This window comes from Aulonocara stuartgranti (assembly GCF_965226115.1).
Source record: "Aulonocara stuartgranti genome assembly, chromosome: 6".
Taxonomy (NCBI): domain Eukaryota; kingdom Metazoa; phylum Chordata; class Actinopteri; order Cichliformes; family Cichlidae; genus Aulonocara; species Aulonocara stuartgranti.
Window position 1 is genome coordinate 31,675,126 of NC_138944.1, and position 17,750 is coordinate 31,692,875.

The window sequence follows — 17,750 nt, forward strand, 5'->3', positions numbered from 1 at the left end:
GAAACAAACACATTTTCAGTAAATATCCCATAAAACAATTTGAATTAGCTCTACATTGCTGCAGAATCAAAATGCTGCATCAGTCAGTTTTGCCTTGCATAGTAAATAATTTTACATTTCTTGTATTCTTGTAACTATTTGGAAATGATGCACGCTGGACACTTATAATAACGTTCACGTATCGCTGCATTTATCGTGGATAAGATTAAAGAATCTCGGGTATTTTTTCGTGTGTTTGGCGTTTCTATCCGGCGCATTTCTAGAAACGTACTACGCTCCGCTTACAGTCGGCGTGCACTCACGTACTCGCTCTGTATTATTGCTCTGAAAGCAGCCACCATGGGGAGTTAAGGGCAAGACGACGGGTTATTTTCGTTAATATTTAATCTCAAAAGCTATCCATATGCTGCGTTTTGGAGTACACTGTTCGCGCCAGTATCCCCAATGCAGCGGATTACGGGGAACGGGCTTTCAGAGACGGTAGGACGTAAACTTTTGTGGAAAACACGGACGTTAACGGACCTAGCTAAGCTAGCCAGCTAATCAAAACTAGCTAACACATCAAGCTAGCTGGCGCTGCAGCCAGCAGAGTCAGAAACGTGCCCTCGCTTTCTTGTTTTGTTTGATCTTATGCGACTAGATTTGTTGGGGTTAACCAACAAGAAAGTTTGCGTTGCTTCTGTACAAATGTGCTCTTTACGAGTACGTTTATAGTTTCCTCTAGTGCTGAAGTTTTTTTCCTTTTTTTGCACGGAGGCCCGTGTTGTGTGGAGTTTGTTTCGGTGCCCATCCCCCACAGTCTTTGCAGGCCAAGATGAATGAGATTCTCACTTCAAAGCCCTGGCATTGGTGGTGGCATTGCTACAAGGCTAGCTAGCCATTTTAGCTTGTTAGCATTAGTTGGTTATTTGCAAAACAGTGTCCAGCAATACCGAGCGTGTTATTTGACAGGAGTTAGCGCTAAAGCTAGCTGCTACACAGGCGAAATAAACTTGTTGGTGAACTTAAGCTTGGATACTCAAGTAAAGCATGTTGAGTTCGTCATCGTTAAACTGGAGATTGAGTTGGAGAAATACGAGATTATTTAAACTAAGGTGTATTTGCTAGTAAGTTTAGATGCCAAGTTAACAAACTAGCTGTATTTTCAGTTTCTATGACTATATTCTCATGAGTCTCATACTGTTAGTATCATACTTCGTGTGTCTGCTCATCATCTAACGTTATTACTCAGTGATCTCTCGCACTCTAAATATATACATACTGTGTGTGTATTAGTGGGGTGACACAGTTCAGTGATGAGGTGTGACTCAAGTCATCATTCTCACCTTAGCAATAATATTTGTATTTGAGTCATCACCTTCTACTGCTACATCTAACTGCTTTTCTTGTTTCCATTGCAGGGTGAATTGTTTGCCAGCCAAGTCATTGCTAAAGGGGAATATCTGACCTCTGCCTTGTGCAATCAGAGACATGAGCGTTGTCAGAGAATTGCATGGGATCGGGTACAGGGGCGGGGGTGGGGTTGTGGCCTCCATGAGTGCCCCTACCCACTTTACAGAGGATGCACCGCGGCCCCCGGTTCCTGGTGAGGAGGGCTCAGACGTGGACACCCCAGTCCAGTCAGTCAGCACCCGTCCAAACACCCTTTCCCAAACCGCAGGCTATCCCCTGTCGTCTAAAATGGGGGACCCGTCAAGTTATACACCCTCCTCCTCGTCTGCGACCCCACGTCGCCCTGACTTGGACTTGGGCTATGAACCTGAGGGCTCTGCTTCACCAACCCCTCCTTACCTGAAGTGGGCCGAGTCACTTCACTCCCTCCTGGACGACAGGGAAGGCACCCAGCTGTTCAGAACCTTCCTGTGCCAGGAAGGGTGTGCAGACCTTCTCGACTTCTGGTTTGCCTGCTCTGGGTTCAGGAAGACCAGCCAGGACAAGAGGGCAAAGCTGGCCAAGGCTATCTACAGAAAGTATATTGTAGATGGGAATGGGATCGTCTCCAGGCAGATCAAAGCTGCCACCAAGAGCTTCATCAGAGACTGCGTGGGAAAGCCGCATCCCGATGCAGCCATTTTTGAACAGGTTATTAGAATTTTATATTGTAATATTTAACAGAATGCCAGTCAGGTTGAAGAGAACAGTCTAGTAGATACTGTTATTCATTCCTGACAGCTATTATTTTGTTTGTTTAAATGGCCAGATTTGGCTAAGGAATGGAAACTGTAGCCATTAAGGTGCCAATGCTAAGCAGTGTTGCAGGCCGACAGGTTAGGAAACTGAAACTGAATTGTGGATGTTGGCAAGATGGTTCATGATGAAAAAAAAAAAATCAGACAATGGCTTTCATATGGCTGTGCTTTCAGTTGACTGGTGCTGGGAACTTATGTTTTTCGCTCTTCTCACTGCACTAGGTCTATTCCTGTCAAGTCGTTATAATTTTAGTGTCAATATTTACTCCCAGATTTAAGGAACTTAAAGGCATATCTATTTAACCAGCCCTTATACAGATCAGATTTTGTAGTGAGTATCTTTATTTAAAAACATGGAAAGTAGCATATTTATAATTCACAGAGTTTGTTCTTGCATGTATTCATTTCCATTGAATATTTAAAACAATCTCAGAACAAGGAGCTTTTGCTGTCTTGAAACGTGTTAGATTTGTCAGGGCCGTTCAGTTCTGCTTTATTGACTTTAGGGTTTTATTTAGGGGGAGGGAACAGTGACTCAAACTATAAGCTTACCCAGGTTCCCACGGTGTAAGTGCAGCTATACTTCCTGAGTACCTCAATCAGTTTCTGATCTTCTGACAGTGTTCCTGTGGTTGACAGGGGGCATTCATCCTGACAGGAAAAGTAAAAGAGCAAGAGAAGTCACACACTTGTCGCTGTTTTGTTAAACTACAGATTTGTGTTTCCTTGTGCTTTGTTTCTGCCTTAATGAGCAAACCACACCAAAGGATCATCTGCTCCTCTCTGCCCTCTTTAACCCTGAACACTTTCAGTTTTGCGTAGATGACTGCTCATTTTTATCTTCTTAATGTTGAGACCACATGTATACTCTATGAGACTTCTATCACCAGTCTTAAAGACTTGAGTCTCATAGAGTATACTTAATAATGTTATGTTGAGTAAGATTGAGTAAGAATGCATGGGTATTACTGTGATGGACCAAATGAAGCTTGTTTCAATTAGCTTTCTTTATAGCTGTTCCACAGACTTGCGTTTGATTTTATTTCCGTTGCTGTTTCCCCGCAAGTCATCAAAGTAATAAAATCCAAAGCTGTGTACTGTTCAACTAGAATTCAAACCAACTTGACTTGTGCGAAGCCACATCGAGGGATGCACTTTGACCCTTTCAGGTTTATTGCTTGCATGTGGTTTGACACACATTGCTTTTTCAGTCTGGAATAGGTGTTAGCCTAGCTGTGTAGTCTCTGACATAAATGCTGGTATATCCTGTTTAATTGTGTTGGTCTGTAATGAGTATTCATTTGGCATGAAATATATAGTTTGAAAGGGCAAAGCCTTTCAGTCTGGGAGCACTGTGTCACAGTGAACTTAGTGAGAGGTGAGAAATAATGTCTTCATTTTTATTGTACCAACTTGGTCTTTGTGTGTTCCAGGCTCAGACAGAGATCCAGACCATAATCGAGGAGAACACCTACCCTTTGTTCCTTAAGTCAGATCTGTACCTGGAGTACACACGGACAGGGGGAGAAAGCCCAAAGCCAAACCCCAGTGATCAGAGCCCTTCATCAGGACCAGCCAAGCCTGTTTCTGGGTATTTGCCTACACTCGCTGAGGATGAGGAGTGGAGGTGAGAAGAGAAAGGAACCTGAGACTTTGTGTTATACCACATTTCAATTCTGATGCATTGCATAGGATTTAACTGTAAACTTCACTAATCTGTCTCAGCTGATCAGAACAGCTCTAACAAAGTTTTGAAGCTGAAATTCATTTGTCTAAATATTTAAAAGTAATATAATTCATCTGACTTTTTTTAATAACATAAATGTGGTCTTAGGTGTGGAGGAGGAGGAGTGAGGGAAGTGGAGGAAGAGAAAGATGAGGACGACTGTGGAGACACACCAGCTTGCAGGTTGACTCAGACCCTGCTGATGCAGACGGCACCACAGAGAGCCTCAGCCAGTAGGAGGAGGCAGGACAGCAGGGAGTACAGGTGTGTGTGTGTGTGTATACGCCTGCTGTTTTGCAGTCATAACATAAATAATATCTAAACATTTATTGAAACTTCCATGCGATGTCAATTTTTAAAAAAAACAACATAGTCTAGATCTGAATGTTCTGTGCTAACCAGTCAGCTTCGATCCTTTGCGTCTAGTGTTTCCCATGTCCTGCAGTTGGACAGACTTGGACTGCAGCTGGTTACGTTTGTATTTGGTTCTCTGGAGATCTGATGCAAGCCCTAGATTCAGCTCTAAGTAGAACCCACAGCAGGCGGAGAGCTGATGCTACTGGGCTGAGCTCTCTGAGACTTTCAGAACAGAACAGGGACCAGCTGCAGTCTAAGAGAGTGGACTCAGAATTGATCTGTTTGAGGAGGAACTTTGTGGAGAGGCTGTTGATTGTTTCTGTATATGTTCTTACTAAGTAGATGTCAGGTTATGTTTGTTTGGGTTGGGTTATGTTATGTTTATTCATTTTTAAAATGCTTGAGTGCCCCTCCTTTCACTTGCATACATGCATGTGCGCGTACATAATCACATGCCCTATCATGTCCCGTGGGAAACGGTGGGTGTTTCTTGTTTCGTGTATAGCGGTGTAGATGACCTAGTATTATGCAAGAGTAATATTTTGGTAATTAGAGTTTGTCATTTACAAACATTTCCAAAATACATCTATAATATTTTTCATTATAATAAGTAATAATATATAATACCTGTTGATATTCTTATAGTGGAAATATTCATGTGGCAAGGCTGAGACTTTTTTCTGTTAGCTTCTTTGTAACCCTTTCAAGATTGCAAATAGCTCTTTTCGGGGAATCTTTGCAGCACACCCACTTATATCAAGAGTAGGTGGCATTTTGTCTTATTGCGAAATCATGAACACAAGTCTTTCTTGAGAAGAGCAAATTTAGTGTGCAGCCAAACTTTCTGAGCCTTTTTTTCCATTTTATGTATTTAATCGGGACGCTTCACACTTTTGAATTCACAATTTTGAAGCCTTTAACACATTTTTTTTTAGCACAATTCACAAGCATCATATCAGACATGACTAAGGCAAAAAAAAAAAAAAAACTGGTGCGAATGTTTTGTAAGAACCCCTGAAAATTTAACATGGCTCCTTCGCATGAATCACGATGTCTCAATTCTTCTTCAGGCCATGGAGAGAGCCGATAAACCCATACTACGCAAACATGGGTTATGCGCGGGCTCCAGCAACCAGTGCCAATGACAGTGAGCAGCAGAGCATGTCGAGCGATGCAGACACAATGTCACTGACCGACAGCAGTGTGTAAGTACTCACAGACAGCCTGCTGCGCCTCGGACAATACTACACTTTTGAGTTTTGTAAAAATGTTACAGATCTGTAATTGATTTTTGTTCATCTTTTTTTTCCCCTCTGTGTTTGTGTAGAGATGGTATTCCTCCATACAGATATTGGAAACAGCATCGTAAAGAGATGCATGAAAGTGCCAAAGCCAACGGACGTGTGCCCCTACCTCATATACCTGTGAGTACAAACAGCAATTCGCTGCAATATCAGTTCTTGTATTGCTGCATGCACAGTGAAATATGTGAGCGAATGCTGCGACAGGCTGTGAGAAGGATGAGTGGGGACGTTGGCAATGCCCAGACTGCACTGGTTGTAAATGTCTGATGGGAGTTGCAGCATGTGGAGGAGGCGGAGGGTGCTGCTAGGCCTTTTTTGATTAAGGCTGTGGTGGTGTAGTAACTGGAAGTGATGTCATCAGTTTGGCATATCGGCAGAAATTACATGCTTTTGTTTCTACCACAGAACCAACAATCAGTGGAAGGTGAAACTGATTGTCGAGAAGTCAGCAATTATCTCATTGTTGATGTTTTTCCCTGTGTTGAGGTTAAGGTTGTCAGGCTGTCAACTCCTCTGTGTGCTGACTCATCTTGATTGGCAATGAGGCCTACCTTAGCAAACCTTTTGGTGTGGTTGTGTTAAAACTAGCAGAGCAGTCATGTATCCACATCTTGAACAGACTGAGGTGGTGCAGGGTGGATATAATGGCATCTTTTGTAGGCTGGTTTTCTCTGCATGCAAATTCTAGGGGTTAAAAGGGAGATGTGACTTATTATGTTGCAAGACAAGCCTTTCAAAGCATTTCACATTTCTTGGGGTGAGGGCTAGAGGGTGGTAGTCATTCAAACAAGCTGGGTCAGATTTCTTGGGTACAAAATTATAGTGGTGCCGTTTAGACAAGTGGGAATGTTATTTTTGTCTGAGGAAGATGTTGAAAATGTCCTTGTGAAAACATCTTTCAGTTGTTCTACACATTCCTTCAGAACATGATCTGTTTGGCAGGTGACGACGGGAGCCCTTTGTTGTTGGTGTATTGAGGTTATCTGGCAGTGCGAGGTCATTACAGCATGTCTGATCGGTGGGCTTGTAGCCTGCTACTGTGTTGAATCGCTGCCAGAGGTGCTGTGTGTTTTTTGGTGTCAGTGAAGTGACTTGTGTGCACATTCCACAGTTTAAACTGGAAGTAAAGGTGCTGCATCCCATGCAAAGCTGAGGTCCTGGTGCACTACCAGCTTGTTGGTCAAAATGAGTACAGCTAAAGTTCAGCAACTTATTGGCACTGGATTTTTAAAAGTTCAGGATCAACTTGGACACTGATTGAAATCACCAGCCCCATTAAAAACTAAAAGCACTTGATGTACAGACACTCAGAAGTGACATCTGAGAGGCATCTGATTGATACCAGTTAAAACTTTGGAATAAAACATAGTTACATATTCCTAAATTCTGGGTTTGAAGAAGTAGGAGGAGTAGATGTAATGGTACTATACACAGCAGGCAGATTTAGCTCATAATGTGAGGTGGTCTTAAGGCAGTATTTATCTGCAAGTAGTTGAGAAGGAATTACCATAACTGTCACACATTGCTAACATTGATTGTTTGCACAAGTTAAGTTTTCCCATTTGAATGTGTTAAATGCATATTAGTTTATAAGTTTGCCATTTAAATTATGGCAGCAGACATATGCACCCGTGTGTAGTATGTAATAATTTCTACTTGTGTCAATACACAGCGCACGTATCGAATGCCAAAGGACATCCACGTAGAGCCTGAGAGGTTTGCAGCGGAGCTTATCAGCAGGCTGGAGACGGTGCTCAGAGAGCGAGAGGCTCAGGAAAGACTTGAAGAGAGGCTGAAGAGAGTACGGCTGGTGAGTACACGATCATATATATGCACCCTGCAATGTGATTTTAATTCTTCGAAATTAAAACTTTGTAAGTGAAAGAAAGAGTTGTTTCCATTTTAGTCAGCCTGCCTATGCAGCTCTGTCACTTCTATTCCAGACTCACAGCTAGCTTCTCATCTACAAGGAGATTTACACAGTAGAAATTTAGACAATGCATTATGCCATATATGCAGAAATGCCTGTGAACAGTTTAGCGATTGATTCTACTCTCTTGCAGTAGGGTAGAGTTGTATGAAGCAGTAGGGCTGCACAATTAATCGTTAGAAAATCGCGATCTCAATTCATACTTATGTGTGATCTCATTTCCAAATGACAACGATTTAAAAAAAAAAGAAAAAAAGATGACGATTGTACCGCATTTTGATCCGGGACATAATCTGCATGAAAACAAGCGCTCACTCTTCCTGCTCAACAAATGACAAGGGCGGAGGCTTATACCACGTGATACAGAAGTCAGCTGGCAGGGAAAAAACAACGGAGAGCACGTGAGAGATGACGAAGCTGTAAAGCCCAAGAAAGTGACAGGAGAAAATCCGTCCCGGTCAACCACCCAAACATCAATAACAGGAACCTTATACAGCGCCTCCCTATACCTGTCGAACTCCCGCAGGCACAAAGAAATTACGGAGGCTATCACTTATCACCTGACCAAAGATATGGCTCCCATCAACACTGTGCAAAACGAGGGATTTAGGAAAACGATCAACACCCTAGACAAACGCTACACGGTGCCGTCCCGCAACTATTTTTCAAATGTTGCACTACCTGCTGTATACACGCAGTGTCGAGCAACGGTGGAGACGTAATTGTTTTTATGTTTAGTCTCAACTGTTACGAAGTGGATGTGCAGTTAATAAGTGCAATAAATATTTATATTAGAAAAGAAAATCGTGAGCGAATTGTGATTCTCATTTTATGCAAAATCGTGCAGCCCTATTAAGCAGCAACACATTGTTATAACAAGTGACAAACAAGATTCTTGCCAGAAAAACTTGCCATTTCGGTTTCTTGTGACCAGCCACGGTGGGAATTTAATATTACACTCAGTTAATCTGGCTCTAGCATTCCACTTTAACAGTGATAGCTTCTGTATAGACTCATTGCTGCTGGTAAGAAGAGAGACTATGCCATCAAGAGAAGAGATAATCACTCTGGGATTATATATCGATAGTTTAATTATTGATGATTCTAAGTGAGTTGATATCAGGTGAACTGGCACAACAGCATTTTTAGATAAAGTTTGCCCAATTCTTTTTTCTTTTTCTTTTTTAATTTACTTTTTTTCCCTTGGGTGTCAGGTTACTGCCACGAAGCCATCCGGCTTGTAATACACAGGCAGAAAGGCTAGGCAAAAAAGAAACACATTTATTAGCCTCCATCACCTTAATCATTGTCTTCTGTATTGATGTACAACCCAGTTTTAAAATTGAAAAACTAAATGTATTTTCTGTTCTTAACAGGAAGAAGAGGGGGATGATGCTGACGTCTCCATGACAACCTCAATGTCTTCTCATAGCATGTCTCTACCCGTCCCCTCATCGTTTCCACCTCTTTATGGTGCCCGTTATTCCGAGACAACTGCTAACACGGCAACAGTCGCCACTTACGGAGGCCTGGTCCCCATAGATGATCCCCATGACGACGACCCAGAATCTATTTTGGATGAGCATGTACAGCGGGTGATGAGGACGCCAGGCTGCCAGTCGCCAGGGGCAAACAACAGCACCTTAGCAGGAGGGGGTCGGCACACTCCTCCCAAATCATCGCGTTCACCTGACGGGGGAATCGGGCCGCCTCACTACCCTGCACACAGAGGTGCAGGTCACAGTCTGCCTGCTGCTGGAGTCAAAGGTAAGAGGCTGTGAAGGGGAGGGAGAAATGGTCGAGCACGATTTCCACGATCTAAATGTGGGCCCAGGTTACTCTCTGTGTTAAGCTCTGCCCCCAATACCACATGTCGCTAAAGCAACTCTCCAACGGACACAGTTACATGTCCTCTCCAGTTCTACAAACACATTTAGAAAAAGTGCAGACTTTTTCTTACATTACACAACTTTGGGTAAATTATTTCTACAAACATTAAAAATTATTTTATTTATTTGCGGAACTGTGCATTAGAAGTTAATGCTGATACTTCAACATTATACCTGGTTCATATCCTGTGTCCCTGTCTTTTTAAGAGTGTTTTGTTTTGGTTTGGTTTTTTGGAGACCGTATTCCCCACACCTACTGTACACTGTAGTTTTTGGCAAATGTAACCTCAAGTAGCAAGAAATAGTTGTTATTCTGCTCAAGTGTTTGTGTTGCTGTGGAATAATGTGCTGTTGTTGCTCTGTTTAATATTGATGTTGGTATAACAGAGTAGGCTTAACTCGTGCTCATTATATTGAGTTAATGTGAAGATGGAGTCTTGAGATTTTTAATGTGCCTTTACAACACAGGAAGGAACTATAATATGCTTGGACTAACTAGTGCATCCTGTTACAAATTTTTTTAATGGCAAGCCATAACTGACTCTTCAGGTGAAATAGCACAGATGTCAGTGCTGTGAGTTTCCATTTACTTTACTGATTTCCATCTCAGGTATGCATCACCACAAGCCGTTGTACCACCACAGAGGAAGGGATGGGCCAGAGGAAACGGGTAGTAGGTCTCAGCCCAACTTCCTGTGGAATGGAGAGTCAGCCAATCAGTATGCCGGGAGAAGTCGAAACTATGCTGACGGAGCTGGAGCCAGCACACACGAGGGGATGGGTTATAGGTAAGCGTGTGCACTTGGTCTATAGGAAGTTGTATGGAAGGGGAACAGCTTTGCAGAGGCGTCACTAACTTCCACCTACCAGCTTTGAGTGACATCTTCATCTCTTTGCTGCTTGCATACAACTCAAAAACCCTTTCCATCCTGCCTAAAATGTTTTTGAACTTTTACCGTCTGCTAAGAGATACAGATTCATGAAAAATTCAAAACTAGACAATTCCTGAACAGTTTTTACCGTACAGCCATATTCCCACTGAGCACGATTGGCTCACAGCAAGAAGGTCCTGAGTTCAATTCCGTCATCAGGCCGGGATCTTTCTGTGTGGAGCTTGCATGTTCTCCCCATGTTTGCATGGGTTCTCTCCCACAACCCAAAGACTTGCAGTTAGTGGGATTAGGTTAATTGATGAACCTCAATTGCCCATAGGTGTGAAAGTGAGTGCCAATGGTTGTCTCTGTGTGTTTGTCCTGTGACAGGTGCACCCTGGGATAGGCTCCAGAACTTTGCATACATTTGTATTTCTTTAATGTATTATACTATTATTAATGACAAGTCCGTATCCTGGTAGTGCCCTAGTGGCAGTAAAGTATCTTATTGTTAAGTAATCGGATGACTCCAACTGTTTTTTTTTTTTTTCTTTTGTTACCTGTTTGTTCTGCAGTAGTAAAGGCAGCACACTATCACGGCGAGGTTGTAAGAAGACATCAGAGGCATCGGGGAAAGGTGACGAGAGTGGGCGTGGCCTGGAGGCACAGGTACCAATGGAGGATTTGGAGAGAAACCAGAAGATCCTGCAATGGATGATGGATGGAGACAGACAGAGAAAGAGTTCCCATGGGTGAGTCGTTTTATATTTAAAGCTGACAGTAATTTATAGTTGTTGAAATTTTTAAAATTCTTAAGATCAAATAATGAAATAAAAATTAAATTAGGAATACAGGTGATGTGTTTTCTTTCTCATCAGATATAGTGTATTGAATTTTTTTTTTATTTGGCAGTGGTTTGGCATTGATATTTTACTTGGCAAAAAAGAAGAACACTTTGTGTTGTTGGTCGCCATTTAAAGCAGAGGATCAAAGTAAAAGCAGACTCTGCTCCTAGCAAAGTGAATGTCTCTGTGACCTTATAGATGACACTTTGATAACGGCAAATGGAATCTGCGATTGTGCCCACAGCTAAGCAATAACCTGGCTAATGATTACTCTTTATTATTAACCCATGACCACATAACTGTGTGTGCGGGCACTAGTCAGCTGGCATATATAACAGACCTGTGCCAACAAGATTAACAGCAAGGCCGCCCTCCAGCATTAGATGTGTTACAGATTGCCCGTGTTCTGCTCTAACATGGAAGGAACTTGTTGCACATGTTGTCAGTAACAACGCAAGTGAAGTATAACTTTATTTGTGAGAGTTTAATTCTCTTCCCCAGTGATGCTAAAAAATGAGTTTTTGTGTACAACACCATGTGGCAGATGCCCATTCCCCTCAAACAGGATCAGAGAGACATACATATCTTAGAAATATTTAACGTTTACTGCAAATGAATGGAATTTGGAGCCTACTAATAAATGAGAGTAAAGTGATATTTAGGCAGCATCGGAGAGGGAGAATCTCACAGGGGAGCACGTGGATACATCGAACAAATCATTTCTGCTTATGTTGGGGGTTATTCTTCTTCAGGTTTTAAATGTTTGTCCTGAGTAACGCGTACTTGCTATTAGGGCTGGGCCATATTATACCGTTCACGGTAATACCGGTATAATGTTAGGCAACGATAGGAAAATGAAATATCGCGATAGAATGGGAGTAAAACGCGCATGCGCAGTGCCTTTGTTTTCATACGCACATGGCCGATTGTTGAGTGAAACAGATGAACCAGAATTGGTTTGTAAAAATGGTGCAACTTCCGTGATGTGGAACTGGTTTGGTGTTTGTCCGTCAGATACACGACAAAGCACATTTTTTTTGCAGAACATGCAAGCGGCCGTTGTTATTGTCATATTTGTCGGACTAAGATGCTCTTAAATCTGGGAGTAATCTGGGTCCTAAACTCCGTATCTTCAGGTCAAACAACACTGCAGCATCACTTAGAGTTAAAAACTGTCTAAATTCTTTCATCTTTAATAAAACGATCAGCATTGCTGCTTTACCAGGTGTAACTATAAAGTTTAACTTCCAGACATCCATGAAAACTAAAGTTATTACATTTAACGGAGTTAGAAGTTAGCAGGAAGCTAGCGGAAGTTAGCTCGCTAGTTTCGCTAGTTACCTAAGCATGATATAGCATGTTCTGACTGAGAGATTTCTGAAAAAAATCAAACGTACAGCTCTGCTATCACTTCCAACATAAATGAAGACAGGAAACTAAACAGCAGTGACGTTTGTAGGGTTACTGAAGTTGGGCTAGCTGGTATATAATGATGTGCTACGTGATCGCTAGCGACACAGCTATGTTAGCATAACATAAACAGTGAAGCTGGAGGACCAACACTAACACTTTTCCACTTATAAAAGTTAACGTTAAGGTTCCTCATGGTTAGAGACAAATGCAATCGCATGGCAGGATGCTGTAAACGGACCAAACTTCAGTCAGGAGAACAACTGAGATAATCCATCCACAATATGAGGTTAGTCATTAATATACTGCAGCAACATGGGAATAGAGCAGCTGCCAGAGAATTCAACATTAATGAATCAATGGTACAGAAGTGGAGGAAGCAAGAAGAATGAGTTTAATAAAGTTTGATTTATCTGACTGCTTTGTTTCGCTTAATGTGCCTTATAATCCCGTGCACCTTATGGTCCGAAAAATGCGTACTGCACACTGCAGTTTAATGTTGCAAAGCACCTCTTTTTAACTTCAGTGGATATTATACATGGTTATGCTCAGGATATGTCAGCCCATTTCTACTGGAAATGCCTTTTGGTTAAACTTTCAGCAAGGAATTTGCATTTGCACTGTTACATTTTTATAAAGCTTTAATGTACATAAAAACCAGCTTCTTGTTTAAGTGAAAATAAATGGAAGGTTGTCTTTTTGCGCTAGTAATGTTGTGGAGTTGTATTTTGTCTCGCATCAATTATATCGTCGGTTATATCGTTATCGCAAATTTTCAAATATATATCGTGATAAATATTTTTGGCCATATCGCCCTGCTCTACTTGCTATATCAAGAACCAGAATTTCAGTGGTTCTTGATATAGCGATCAATAAGACTATGCTTAGCATAGTCTCATATTGTGAGACTCTAGTTCCTGTGCCCATTTTAATGCAGGCAATTCTCTTGTTTTTTCAGAGGGAGCACCAGTAGCTCAAGGAGGACAGGAACCAGCAGCGAATCGCCACGTCCAGCTTCAGTGGAGCGGCCTGGAGCTGTGCACCCCTGGGTCTCTGCTCAACTACGTAACCCTTCTTCAGTGTCCACCGCTATCCCCGGCTCATCATCCACCCAAGTCCAGCCTTCTCATCCCTTCATCCAGGACCCAGCTATGCCCCCCAACCCAGCTCCCAACCCCCTCACCCAGCTGGAGGAGGCTAGACGGAGGCTGGAGGAGGAGAGGAGGAGGGCTGCACTACAACAGGTCAAGCCTAGGTAGGTGTCAGGCCAAATTCTGTGTACTCGGTTATTGTTATTATTATTAATGTTTATTCTTTATGTTGTGTGTTTACGTGTATTTTTTCTGTCTCAGGCACAAGTCTGGAAAGCGTCAAATGTGCGAGAACATGACAGTGGCTTACTACTTTTGTGGAGAACCAATTCCCTATCGAACATCTGTTAAAGGCCGTGTAGTGACTTTGGGCCAGTTCAAGGAGCTGCTTACCAAAAAGGGCCACTACAGGTAAATACATAGACAGGTTTTAAAAAGCCATAAGTGTGTGTGGGAATGTTAAAGATGTGCTCTTACACTTGTGCTTGTGTTTAGGTTCTATTTCAAGAAAGTGAGCGACGAGTTTGACTGTGGTGTGGTGTTCGAGGAGGTTCGTGACGATGACGCAATCTTGCCTATCTTCGAGGAGAAGATCGTTGGGAAGGTGGAGAAGGTTGACTGAAATTTTGGGAACATGAAAACAAATCAGATGGCATGAAAAAGAGGAAGAAAACATTCAGGTGGGATTGAAATTCACCTGCCAGAAAACGAACAACGGGAAGTAGAAAGGCGGAAGGAGTAACGTGCGACCGAATGGAGATTGCGCTGCATAGTCGAAGCTCAAGCGTTAAGGAGGCGGTTAATTTTACGGAGCATCAACGCCTGGATCCAAACCCACATAAAGCAAAAAAGCTCAGTCAGATGATACAGCGGGTAGTAGAAGAACATAAATTATTTCACCTGTCCTGTCTCCACTGTGGACGATCAAGGAGAGCTGTTCAGGTATGTCTGACCAGTCTTCCACTTCTACTGCAATGGATGGGAAAAGGGTGAGGGGACTGCTGAAGGAGAGAGGTTTAAAGTAGTCTTCCACTTCTGCTCTGGAGGAGCCCGTCCTCCGCAGACCATTACGATGCTGCTACATTACCACGGAAACTCTTCAATCGGTGCTCAGGACGGTAAAGGAAGCAGTTTTGTTCCTCTCGGGAGTCTAGCTGCCTTTTGCTGTCTCTGTTCCTCATCAGCTGGTGACAGAAGATTTTTGGGGAGTGGAACATTTAGCCTGCCTCTCGTTGACTTCATAGCCTCAGAACAGAGAAACCTGCTCACCCTCAATTCCAAGAAGTCACGTAGTGATCTCTCACATCACCTTGTTCAGATAACAGTTCTCTGCATAACTTGTTTACCGTATTTTTAATAAGACAAGTATTCTAGCTACTTGTTTTCATTTTATTTGAATCGTGTATGTACAAGGCAGGTACTATTACTTATTATTGCAGCTTAATTTCGTCATATCTCAGACTTAATGTTGTATTATTGTGTATGTTTTGAAGCTAGTTCATTAGTCATTTCAGGGCAACCGATTTGTTTGTTTCTTCCCAGTATACCACATCACTGCACCTCAGCTCTGTACTGTTTACCTTTGAGTGTGCAGTCGTGTTCTACTGCGGGAGGATTTTTAAATATAGGATTTTTTTTATTACCCTCAAAAAAGACCACAATATATCTTTTTTTTTTTAAACGGTCACACTGGCCCCTTGTGTAACTTTAGAAGTCTTCTGCTATATCACAAGCCTGCGCACAGAACTCCAAGCTCAGTCTAGGTGCCTGCCTGCCTGCCTGCCTGCCTGGCCAGTGCCATTACTATCTACAGTGCTTATTCTGAAGCGTTAAGTGTCCGTCGTGTACACCGGAACTCAGCCAAAGAGTGTAGTGTGAGCCCCCTTCGCCTACATACACATGTATGTGCAGTCCACTGCTATCTAATGTGTGTTATTTGACATAACTGTGAGGGAATGTAGTATTTCCTCCTACATCTTTAAACTTTGTAGAGGAACACTGAGTTTAAAAACTGCAGGGTTGTTTGTTTTGTTTGTTTTCCTTTCTCCAAATTAAATTAATAGTTTGACATTAGAAATTTTCACCAGGAATACTGTGATAAGTTAATACAGCTCATATATCTAAGCGGTAAATGCAAAGCTAAAGCCAGCAGTTGTTAGTTTATAGTTTACTAAAAAGATTGGACCTACCCTGGCTCTTACGTGAGTTAAACTACGTGAGTTTCAACTACAAGTTAAGTTAATTTAATTTAATTTAATTATCAGTTATTTGTTGTTCATTGGTTTATAAGAAGGGTGGCACCAGTGGTGATGTTTAAAATAGTTTGCTTGATAGCTGATTGTTAGTTTTTGTTTATTTATTTATTTTGTTTTTGTCATTCTAAACTGTTTAAAGGTTTTTCAGATTTATATCACACTAGCTCAGCACAAAATTGGTGACACGGTAGATGATTCAAAATATGCCAGTATTGATATTTGGTTGATCTGTGGATTGCTAGATTATTACATATAAATTGATGATTCAGAGGACCTATCACGATTGCCTAGAGCCTGATGAGCTGTCTAATAACTACTCGCTTTTGCGGGTGGGGAAAAACAGATTTGAGGTCGGAGTAAGATTGTAAGATCGTAATGATTGTAAGGCCTTCAGCTCAGGTTATAGATGCATGCTGATTAGGAAACGCTGAAATGTGCTGGGAGGCAGACTGCGAAATGTAGACAGAGCCAGGCGAGATGTCTTCTATTCTAAGCTCAGCTAATTGCCTATAGCTTCATGTTTACTGTATAGACACGAGGAGTGTTACACATTTGGTCACTTTTTTGTTATGAAAACAGCAGAGTGAATTTTTCAACATGTCAAGCTAGTCTTTTAACCTGCTTGTGTTTGTACCATAACGCGGTAAAGCCTTGAGGTCAGAATATAAAGCGCAGTGCAAACGTTGCACTGAGGGCACACCAGCTACGTAAGCCGAATGTAACTTTATGAATTTTTTTTTTTAAAAAGTTTGTTTTTGTTTTTTTTACTTTTGTCCACCATATCCTCGAAGGATCGATCATGTCAGCTACTTGAGGACAGGTTCACTATTGATCTGTTCACCTGATTGTTTTGTGTCCTCGATGCTGATTGTTAATTGAATGTGTTGCATTAATGTCAAATAGAAATCATCCTGGGTTTGCCCCAGCAAGAGGAGCATAGGATCAGAAAATGTGTTTGTCCTTACTCCAACCCATTATGCCTTCAGTATGAAATAAAAAATTTAGAAATGTATTTGTTTATAAGAAAAAAAATGTAATTTTAATAATCAGCGAGCATGTTCTTTAAGGAATGTTTCCAGATGAATTGAACTGTCTATTTTGGTTTAATGTTTATGTGCAAACTGCTTTTGGCCCTCTGATATATTTTGCATCTGTTTTATTAGAAAGAGCACCCAGGGACAGTTGAATGACTACATTGAGTTGTTTCTTGTGATTTATGATTTGATGGACAAGAACAAATAACTGCATCTGTTGCGTTGTTGATTTGTGTGAAACACAGTGCCTTTAACCTTTCAAAAATGTGTTTATTGAAACCAATCCATGCTTTTTATTATTAGTTTTAATCATCACTCAGTCCCATTTGTATTTTTAGCTGCAGTCATGCTATTTCTATTTCTTCTGTTCTGATCAACCCTCTGCTGTAAATATGTACATTATCATTTCATACGTGTCTTCAGACCTGCACCACATGTCCATGGTGTTTTCTGTTTTGTTTTTTTCCAACGCCAAGATGTCACTGTGCTGGTTCCACTTGTACATTTCTTTTAAAAGGGTACTTCATAATAAAGATGTTGAATAAATTCATCAACTTTATTTTTGAGGTTAAATGTATTTTATATGGCTTTCTCTTTTTGCCTTAAACTAAAAGTCTTAACTTTCAGATGCATTGCACTTGTACACCACTGCAGTTTGGAGTTTGTTTGGCTTCTGCATTTATGTGATAGCTGTAGCTGGTGATGAAAAACACTAAAATATTCAGGCAGCCTTTAACAATCACACATACACTCATGAGCCACTTCATTAGATAAATTTATTGTGAAATGAAATCAGTATTTTGAGTATACATACAGCATATTTACACGTGTGTGTGTGCGCGCGCGTG

The 17,750-nt window shown here is 41.5% G+C and overlaps 1 pseudogene across 1 annotated transcript; it reads left to right on the forward strand.

The window, feature by feature from the left end:
* The first annotated feature begins 283 nt into the window (after positions 1-283).
* Positions 284-17,484, forward strand: LOC309708359 (axin-1-like; annotated as a pseudogene). The gene is made up of 13 exons (XR_014280891.1): positions 284-480; positions 1,401-2,082; positions 3,623-3,816; positions 4,024-4,179; positions 5,343-5,477; positions 5,600-5,696; positions 7,249-7,386; positions 8,883-9,273; positions 10,006-10,183; positions 10,843-11,019; positions 13,481-13,777; positions 13,875-14,024; positions 14,109-17,484. The product of XR_014280891.1 is annotated as an axin-1-like (transcript).
* The last annotated feature ends 266 nt before the right edge of the window (positions 17,485-17,750 follow it).